The sequence below is a fragment of the Babylonia areolata genome, chromosome 31 (assembly GCF_041734735.1).
Source record: "Babylonia areolata isolate BAREFJ2019XMU chromosome 31, ASM4173473v1, whole genome shotgun sequence".
In the NCBI taxonomy this organism is placed as follows: domain Eukaryota; kingdom Metazoa; phylum Mollusca; class Gastropoda; order Neogastropoda; family Buccinidae; genus Babylonia; species Babylonia areolata.
In genome coordinates this window covers 19,277,890-19,288,788 of record NC_134906.1, presented here as the reverse complement: position 1 = coordinate 19,288,788, position 10,899 = coordinate 19,277,890, and the positions used below count along the sequence as shown (strand labels likewise).

Below are 10,899 nucleotides of genomic sequence, written 5' to 3'. Positions count from 1 at the left end.
GCTCCGTCAGTGTGTGTCACCTGAAACACATACATTCACCACACACACACACACACACTGTGACTCTCTGTCTGTCTGTCTGTCTCTCTCCACATTCATTGAAGAATGTGAGTGTGACTGGCAGACTGAAGTTGAAAACACTTGGCCTTGTATACTGAGACGAACAGCCGTGTACAGACGCCTTTGATGTTTGCTGAGCGGGGGCCACCCCCTCACCCCCACTAAGTTCTCACTATTTCTAGAAACGTTTATATCATCATTATGATTTTCACTGTTATTGTCATCCTTATTGATTATTATTATCATTATCTTCATGATCATCAATCGTCATCATCATAAGTTCTTCCGATTATCATTATCATGATTGTACATTAATTGATCTAAGGTCGTGTGAAAGTCCGTGAACGCGGCGGCAATGCTGGGCCTTGCATAATTCGATTAATAGCGCAATAGCCGAGTGGTTAAAGCGTTGGACTGTCAATCTGAGGGTCCCGGGTTCGAATCACGGTGACGGCGCATGGTGGGTAAAGGGTGGAGATTTTTACGATCTCCCAGGTCAACATATGTGCAGACCTGCTAGTGCCTGAACCCCCTTCGTGTGTATATGCAAGCAGAAGATCAAATACGCACGTTAAAGATCCTGTAATCCATGTCAGCGTTCGGTGGGTTATGGAAACAAGAACATACCCAGCATGCACACACCCGAAAACGGAGTATGGCTGCCTACATGGCGGGGTAAAAATGTTCATACACGTAAAAGCCCACTCGTGTACATACGAGTGAACGTGGGAGTTGCAGCCCACGAACGCAGAAGAAGAAGAAGAAGAAGATTTATAAAACCTACTGTTTTAGCATGAAGCAAAAACAAGAGACATAAAGAATGTCAGTGGTGAACCCAAGTCAGCCATGGCCATGGCAATTATACAAATCAGACTGATTCTCCGATCGAGTCTTCAACTGACAACTGAAAACATGAATACTAGAAATCTGCGCCGGCGCAAAGATCAACAGAACGAACGCATCAGATCCATACTAGTATTTCACATTCCACGGGGCCTTATGAGCCTTCCAAATCAATGCCTGAAGAAAATTTACTTAATAGCCATTAAGATCCCAAGGGAGAGAGAGAAAAAAGAAGTAAACCCTAAGTTTTAAAGTTGCTTGTGCCTCATGGTGTATGACCACGGGCATAAACAAAAACCTGTTCATAGATTCGTGGTGTTCGACCTTATATATACGTCCGTGTGTACGACCCCAAGTTGAAACGGATCGCCCTTTGCGATCGGCTGCATATATGAAGTTACTTCTTCGCGCTGTACTGACACGAGTAGCAAAATGGCCGATTGAACACTTCCGCTTAGCAAAGGGGCTCAAAGAAGGCATGCGTTATCCACCTACTTTTAGAACAGTGGCCTTTGCCCCATTCCCAGCAAGACTACTCTGAGGCAACCGCGAGCTATCGGGAAACCCGGTACAACTGTAACAATTTCAGTTATGACGTTGAGGAGAAGTGACGCAAGAAAGATAGAGGAATACAAGAACGAAGGCAACCGACTGTCCATTTTATTGTTAATATATATATATATATATATATATATATATATATATATCCCCCCCCCGCCCCCCGTTGCCACGCTATGTTGTCATTTAGACACGACAGATATCATGATGAAGGAAGCAAGTTACTTTTCGATAACGCTACGTATCAATAACGCTACGCATTGTTATCACCATGTTCGTAAGCAAGTCTGTTTTGAGTTTGGTCACCACGTCTTTCACTCTAAAGGACAGTATTCATACCTGGGGACACCCACTAAACTGACAAATGAAGACATTCACCAAATCAAACCTTTTTTTCATACTTTTTACTTTTATTTTTATATTATCATCATTAAAAAAACAAAACAAAAAAAACAACAACAACTAACAGGGTTGTTAAATTCTGGAATAATGTGCTCAGTAACATTGTCACTGCAGGAACACTTAACAATTCTAAGATTTTATTTGCTAAACACTGGAAGGATTATAGCTTCCAGGTAAATTTCTTCATTGGAAGCTAGCCATAACACTAGTAATTGCGCACTCTTATTAAAAAAAAGAAGGAAAAAAAGTACTATTGATCAGGCAAAAGGTTGATAAAGCCTAAAAGCCGTGACATATGATATATGACATGACATAACATTAGCATTGCGCACTCTTATACTTATAGAAAGTTAAAAAAAACAAAAACAAAACAGAAGAAAAAAGTCCGAATGATCAGGCAAAAAACTAATAAAGCTTAAATGCCGTGACACATGATATGATATAATGATGTGATATGATATAATATGATAAATATAAACGTCCTGTTTTATCGTCCTAAATTCTGGGACCTAATAAAACGCCCCGGAAAATGTTCATGTATTTTGCAATGGAGGCATACTAGTATGAGAAAAGACGTTATGTAATGTCCTATTTTATGCACATACGATATATTTTAATTGCAAAATAAATCAAATTAACAAATAAGTAAAAGAGAGCAGAGCCTACATAAAAAGACCCAAAAATCAGCTAACACACTCACTGACACTGACGGTGAATCACACACACACACACACACTCATACACATGCACACGGCACACAAACACACAAGCATTTCTGCAAAACTTACCGAAAACTCGCGTCAAGCTGATTTCTCAGGATTTCACAATGCGGTGGGGGGGAAAAAAATCGTCATGATGAAGTCATAGCCAAATGGAATGACGTATTATCTAACTTGACGTTTTTCTGAAAGTTTGCATGGACGGAGAGAATTTGATTTAATCAACACTCAAAAGTAATGAGACCGAGGCCTAAAGATGACATTGTTAGGTCCATATATCATGTTCTGCACCCATGGTTTGTCAATGTGTCAGTATGCATCAGTTCATGCCGCCCGGCCCGGCCGCGTGCGTGTTTGCACGTGCGTGTAGCAGGGTTGGTCTATGTTTCGATTTGCGTTTATTGTGGACACGCTTGATAGTGCTCATGTCCATTAATTAAAATCTAACATCTTGCAATGGCTGCACACACACACACACTGACACACACACACACACTGACACACACACACACACACACACACTGACACACACACACACACCCCGAGCACACTGACACACACACACACTGACACACACACACACACACACTGGCACTGACACACACACACACACACTGACACACCAAGCCCGGGGCACGCACACTGACACACACACACACAGACACCGGCACACACGGCACACACACCACATACACACCACGTACAAACACTCACACAATTACACATGTACAAACAACTGAGTACAGACATCAGTCCTGTACACACAGACATGCAGAAGTAAATCCCCAGTAGATTGATGACACGGACGGAAACAGTGATTAGAATATGATGAACCGTGTCAATAATCAACGGTGATTTACTGTTCCACCACACGCTTGTCTTTCACACGGATAGCAGTACGTTACCCATGCCATGCAGAACTTATGTTGGCCTTTCATAGAAAATTGAGTGGACAAATCTTCGTCCTCAGCTTTTCCGACATATTCTCTCCTCTCAGAATTAGTCTTTCCTTTTTCTTATTTGATAATGTAACCTCCAAACGAAACAGCAACTGCATTTCTTTCTCTTGCTGTACACGGCGGGTACTCGTAGTTAGAAAGAAAAAGGTTTCACTGTCAGTTGAACGAAAAAAATGAATTAATCAGTTGATAAAAAGATCATCAACGAACTGAGTGTGCATGTACAACTTGATGACTACAACACACAGCACAGGTAGACCTGGTAGAAAAATGGAAACGGGAAAAGAAAACGTACTGTGAACCGTATAACAGCTAAGTGATTTACACACTTATGGTGTGTAGCAATGAATGACTTGAAAGAAGAAAAGGAAAATGAATGAGAGAGAAATTGTAGGAAAAGAAAGAGAAAATGTCCGAGTCCGGGAGAGAGAGAGAGAGAGAGAGTGAGATATATATATATATAAAAAAAAAAAAGCTCTGAAGACTAAAAATGTGAAAAGTAATGCCAATAGCACCCGGTGTTCCCAGGCGGTCACCCATCCAAGTACTAACCGGGCCCGACGTTGCTTAACTTCGGTGATCGGACGAGAACCGGTGTTTTCAACGTGGTATGGCCGTTGGCGCAAAGGAAGGAAATTTAAGATTCATATAGCATACACTGAAGAAGCGTTCACCTTTTCTCTTCCTTTCGCTTTTTTCCTATTGAGGGTAAGTGCGTAAATCAATTAAGTATCAAAATATACCATGTGGAAATCTTCGCCCATCACAGCACTGACAGTTTGAGTTCTCTTTGTTTCTCTTCCACGCTCACACCGCCGACCATAGACTTAAAGACAGGCTAATAACCTATCTAGTCAGACTGACAGGCATGCAAACAAACAGCTATTCAGACACACACACAGCTATTCCGACAGACAGACAAGCATGCTATCGAAGAGAACAAACATTCTCAAAACCACGAGGACGTGTGGCCCAGCAAGACGACTGAAGAGACATAACTCTTCACAAGATATAATCGTATTTTCGTAGCAGTCTTTCCCCCTGACGTGCTGCTACGCTCCACACACTATCACATCCCTCATTATTCTTCACTTGACAGGGTGGGAGTTTGGGGTAAATATACCTCTCTGCATTTACCATACAAAGACCAAAATCAGTTATGAGCAAGAGAGTGAATGAAGATTCCCAACGATTCACTGTTTGATAACACGTTTGTTTTTTTCACTGACTCGGTAGCAGCATGTTCAGTTACCCATGCACAGGGTTTAGTAAGAAGGCCTACCACAAAATACTGAGTGGGTGAACCTTCACCCTCAGAATGTCATAATTTCTCCTTTCAAAATAATCAATACTTACTGTTCTTTTTTTTTCTTCAATCTCGAAATGAAACACCATGACGGGTAGACACCTCATAAAGTGATACAGACCGACATCTACTGTTTGACAGACGACTATACGGCTTGATTTGTATTTGTTCCACTGACTTGGCATTTCGGGTAGAAGAAAAATGCACAGAGTATTCGTAGACTAGAAAGAAAATTGCAAAAAGGAAAAGAAACTCACACATGATACACATCAGTTCAACACATAAGTGATCATCAAGAACAGATCCATCTGAAAATATATGGAGATGATTCTGATATTTTTCTGTTATATGAATTCTGGCAGTAGGCCTACTTGTCGTGATATTGATGTTTTCTTGCTTTTTTGTTTCAGAATGAGTGATATCAAAATCCGCTTTCAATATTTCCCAAAAAGGAACAGGAGAATGATGTGGTTTTGCAGCTAACTCTTTCATGTTAACTTGAGATTCTTTTAACAGATTTGAAATGTAAGTTGCCACTGTTTCTTGTGATGAAATGGCTTTAGCTCTTTTAGGAAAATCAATGTCAGATCTTACTGTCAGTTCATCAGCAATGAAATTTTTTGTCATTGAAGTGTACCTCACAGCAAATTTTGCTGTTGCTAACTCACGATGTTCATTTAAGGGAAGAATTCCGGCTGTTTTGTATGTTTCCTGATTGGATGCATGAGAGGGCACTCCGAGGGCAATTTTGATAGCCTTACAGTCTACACTTTGAATTTTTGTAAGAGATATTTAGGTGCACTGAAAAATATTTCTTGTGCATAGGTTATCTTAGATCTTACAAGGGCCATGGCAAGATGAATCAATGTTTTTGTATCCATTCCCCAGGGTAAGCGGCTTATAATTTTCATAAAATTGATATTTTTCCTTGCCTTTGTTAAGATGTAATCAAGGTGAATGCTCCATGTCAGCTTTGAAGTAAGATAAACACCTCAAAACTTCACCACCTGTTTATAATCAATGACGTCACCAAGTAATTTAAAAATGGGTATGCTAGATGGGTTACCACCTGAACTAGTTAAACAACATCATACATGTTTTTTCAGTCGACAAAGCTAGACCATTGATGACAAAAATGCTGGTGCGGCTTTCGATATTCCTGCCTTTAAAGTTGAAAAATCTTACTTTATTGGAAAACATCTTTCCATATTCACAGCTGAGCTAATTGCTATTCAGTATACAAGCTGTGAACTACTTAGTGAGCCATCAAATAGTTTTCTGGAAAATAGCATTCTTTGTTGATTCCAAATCAGTACTTTATGCTCTAGAATTATTCAGCCTTGAAATAAGACCTGACTTAGTTATTGAGGCATTTGATACATTGTTTAATTTGATACATTGTTTAAGGATTAAAGGGACTGAGGTCAGTTTTTGTTGGGTGCCTTCTCATGTGGGCATTAATGGCAATGAAACTGCTGATAAAGCAGCTAAAAGAGGAGCACAAGATTCAGAAAAATCGACAAAAATACATGTCCGTGTTTCCGTAAAAGAGGCATACACTTTGTTAGAAAAATCAGCATGGGGTCGATTTCATAACCGATGGAAGTTGAAGTTTTTAAAACATAAAGGAACATTATTCCCCGAGAATATTATTAAAGAAAAGATACCGAATCCATCAGCTTGCTATACAAGATTAATAACCTCTACTTTCTTCCGTATAAAGCTTGATACGCTGAAGATAAAGTATAGTAAAAAAAAACATACATGCATCTGTGGTAAGCAGTTCAGCTTGTATCATTGTTTGTTTCACTGTCAGCAGTTACGTACCTTCTTGCCCAAGTATTTCAAAGAGAATAATAATTCTGCAGATGATTTTTGTAAAGTTATTTCTGATGAGGTTCTTATGGTCGAACTTTCGCAGGCATTAGTTCATAGCCCTATTTCTACATTCCTTTAATGCACGTCAGAATTGTGTTAATGGTTTCTGATTATTATCATTATTATTATTGAATTGTTACTCAGTGTTAAATGTAATTGCATGTTAGTTATGCATTTTACGGTAGTTTTCTAGTTTACCTTTTTTCTGTTTTCCTCTTCCCTGCCCCCACCCCCACCTCCTCCCCCCATGCCCCGCTCCCCCCTCCCCAGAACACCCCCTCCCCTTTTTATTTTATTTTATTATTTTTTTAAACGTCCAATATCACTGACTAGTGAAAAGACGCTAAACTAAAGAACGAACAAAAGTGATCAACACATGCTGTGTCAGTAGAAACTGATATTGACTTTGAAGAAGACGGCCTGAGAACAGATGGAAAAAGAACTTGATGGCTCAGTATGGAAATGCAGAAAATCCAGGGAAACAAAGAAGAAAGGGCAGAGGAGACAGAGAGACAGACAGACATACAATTATACTGACATCCTTTCGGGTAGACCCAACTGATCAAGAAGTGTTTGTATACTCTCCAGTGATGAATATACACTACACTGGCAAAAGAGAAAATGAGGATTCCCATTAGTGATTCACTGTTCCATCATACGTTTGTCTCAAAGAGACAGCAGTAAGTTACCCATGCTGAACAGAATTGAAGTTGGCTTTTCATAGAAAATTGAGTGGACAAGTCTGTGCCATCAGCTTTTGATGTTCACTCCTTTCAGAATTAGTCTTTTCTTTTTCCTATCTAATAATCTAACCTACAAACGAAACTACAACTTCAGTTTCTTTCTCTTCGGCTAGTGGTACTCCTATTTGGAGAGACTGAAAAAGGTCTACTGTCAGTAAAACTGACGAAAAAATGAATGAACCAGTTCAAGTAATAGAAAGATCGACAAACTGAGTGTGCATGTACAAGAACTACAACACACAGCGTAGGTACAACTGGCAGAAAAATGCAAAATGGAGCAGACATTGGGCAGTGAGATAATAACAACAGCGAAGCAGTCATTTACACAATTATGGTGTTTAGAAATGAATGACTTGAAAAAAGAAAAGGAAAATGAATGAGAGAGAAAAGAAAGAGAAAATGCCAGAGTCTTGGAGAGAAAGAGAGAGAGAAAGAAAAAAGTTTTGAAGACTAAAAATGTGAAAAAGTAATGCCAACAGCACCCGGTGTTCCCAGGCGGTCACCCATCCAAGTACTAACCGGGCCCGACGTTGCTTAACTTCGGTGATCGGACGAGAACCGGTGTTTTCAACGTGGTATGGCCGTTGGCGACAATGGAAGGAAATTTAAGGTTCATATAGCATACACTGAAGAAGGGTTCACCCTTTTCTTTTCCTTTTCGCTTTTTTCCTATTGAGGATAAGTGCGTAAATCAATTACAAATCAAAATATAACATGTGGAAATCTTCGCCCATCACAGCACTGACAGTTTGAGTTCTCTTTGTTTCTCTTCCACGCTCACACCGCCGACCATAGACTTAAAGACAGGCTAATAACCTATGTAGTCAGACTGACAGGCATGCAAACAAACAGCTATTCAGACACACACACAGCTATTCCGACAGACAGACAAGCATGCTATCGAAGAGAACAAACATTCTCAAAACCACGAGGACGTGTGGCCCAGCAAATCGACTGAAGAGACATAACTCTTCACAGGATATAATCGTACTTTCGTAGCAGTCTTTCCCCCTGACGTACTGCTGCGCTCCACACACGATCACATCCCTCATTATTCTTAACTTGCAGGGTGGGGAGTTTGGGGTAAATATACCTATCTGCATTTACCATACCAAGACCAAAATCAGTTATGAACAAGAGAGTGAATGAAGATTCCCAATGATTCACTGTTTGATAACACGTTTGTTTGTTTTTTCACTGACTGGTAGCAGCATGTTCAGTTACCCATGCACAGGGTTTAGTAAGAAGGCCTATCACAAAATACTGAGTGGGTGAACCTTCACCCTCAGAATGTCATAATTTCTCCTTTCAAAATAATCAATACCTACTGTTCTTTTTTTCTTCAATCCCGAAATGAAACACCATGACGGGTAGACACCTCATAAAGTGATACAGACCGACATCTACTGTTTGATACGCGGCGATAGCCTTGAGATGGCCTTAGTGGTCGGCGAGGCTCTAAGCACCATAATTTCATTTCATCTACTGTTTGATAGACGACTATACGGCTTGATTTGTATTTGTTCCACTGACTTGGCATTTGGGGTAGAAGAAAAATGCACAGAGTATTCGTAGACTAGAAAGAAAATTGCAAAAAGGAAAAGAAACTCACACATGATACACATCAGTTCAACACATAAGTGATCATCAACTGAGAACAGATCCATCTGTAAATATATGGAGATGATTCTGATATTTTTCTGTTATATGAATTCTGGCAGTACTTGTCGTGATATTGATGTTTTCTTCCTTTTTTTGTTTCAGAATAAGTGATATCAAAATCCGCTTTCAATATTTCCCAAAAAGGAACAGGAGAATGATGTGGTTTTGCAGCTAACTCTTTCATGTTAACATGAGATTCTTTTAACAGATTTGAAATGTAAGTTGCCACTGTTTCTTGTGATGAAATGGCTTTAGATCTTTTAGGAAAATCAATGTCAGATCTTACTGTCAGTTCATCAGCAATGAAATTTTTTGTCATTGAAGTGTATCTCACAGCGAATTTTGCTGTTGCTAACTCACGATGTTCATTTAAGGGAAGAATTCCGGCTGTTTTGTATGTTTCCTGATTGGATGCATGAGAGGGCACTCCGAGGGCAATTTTGCTGGCCTTACAGTCTACACTTTGAATTTTTGTAAGAGATATTTAGGTGCACTGAAAAATATTTCTTGTGCATAGGTTATCTTAGATCTTACAAGGGCCATGGCAAGATGAATCAATGTTTTTGTATCCATTCCCCAGGGTAAGCGGCATATAATTTTCATAAAATTGATATTTTTCCTTGCCTTTGTTAAGATGTAATCAAAGTGAATGTTCCATGTCAGCTTTGAAGTAAGATAAACACCTAAAAACTTCACCACCTGTTTATAATCAATGACGTCACCAAGTAATTTAAAAATGGGTATGCTAGATGGGTTACCACCTGAACTAGTTAAACAACATCATACATGTTTTTTCAGTCGACAAAGCTAGACCATTGATGACAAAAATGCTGGTGCGGCTTTCGATATTCCTGCCTTTAAAGTTGAAAAATCTTACTTTATTGGAAAACATCTTTCCATATTCACAGCTGAGCTAATTGCTATTTTCAAGCTCTGAACTATTTAGTGAGCCATCAAACAGTTTTCTCGAAAATAGCATTCTTTGTTGATTCCAAATCAGTACTTTATGCTCTAGAATTATTCAGCCTTGAAACAAGACCTGACTTAGTTATTGAGGCAAATCATTTTGTACATTGTTTAAGGATTAAAGGGACTGAGGTCAGTTTTTGTTGGGTGCCTTCTCATGTGGGCATTAATGGTAATGAAACTGCTGATAAAGCAGCTAAAAAAGGAGCACAAGATTCAGAAAAATCGACAAAAATACATGTCCGTCTTTCCGTAAAAGAGGCATACACTTTGTTAGAAAAATCAGCATGGGTCGATTTCATAACCGATGGAAGTTGAAGTTTTTAAAACATAAAGGAACATTATTCCCCGAGAATATTATTAAAGAAAAGATACCGAATCCATCAGCTTGCTATACAAGATTAATAACCTCTACTTTCTTCCGTAGAAAACTTGATACGCTGAAGATAAAGTATAGTAAAAAACATACATGCATCTGTAGTAAGCAGTTCAGCTTGCATCATTGTTTGTTTCACTCTCAGCAGTTGCGTACCTTCTTGCCCAAGTATTTCAAAGAGAATAATAATTCTGCAGATGATTTTTGTAAAGTTATTTCTGACGAGGTTCTTATGGTCGAACTTTCACAGGCATTAGTTCATAGCCCTATTTCTACATTCCTTTAATGCACGTCAGAATTGTGTTAATGGTTTCTGATTATTATCATTATTATTATTGAATTGTTACTGTTAAATGTAATTGCATGTTAGTTATGCATTTTACAGTAGTTTTCTAGTTTTCCTTTTTTCTGTTTTCCTCTTCCCTGC

At 39.1% G+C, this 10,899-nt stretch overlaps 2 non-coding genes across 2 annotated transcripts; both read right to left on the bottom strand.

Moving 5' to 3' along the window:
- Nucleotides 1-4,044: 4,044 nt before the first annotated feature.
- Nucleotides 4,045-4,163, bottom strand: LOC143276347 (5S ribosomal RNA). Its single transcript, XR_013053569.1, has one exon. It is a non-coding gene; the product is annotated as a 5S ribosomal RNA (ribosomal RNA).
- A 3,775-nt stretch (nt 4,164-7,938) lies between these two features.
- LOC143276345 (5S ribosomal RNA) lies at nt 7,939-8,057 on the bottom strand. Its single transcript, XR_013053567.1, has one exon. It is a non-coding gene; the product is annotated as a 5S ribosomal RNA (ribosomal RNA).
- Nucleotides 8,058-10,899: the final 2,842 nt, after the last annotated feature.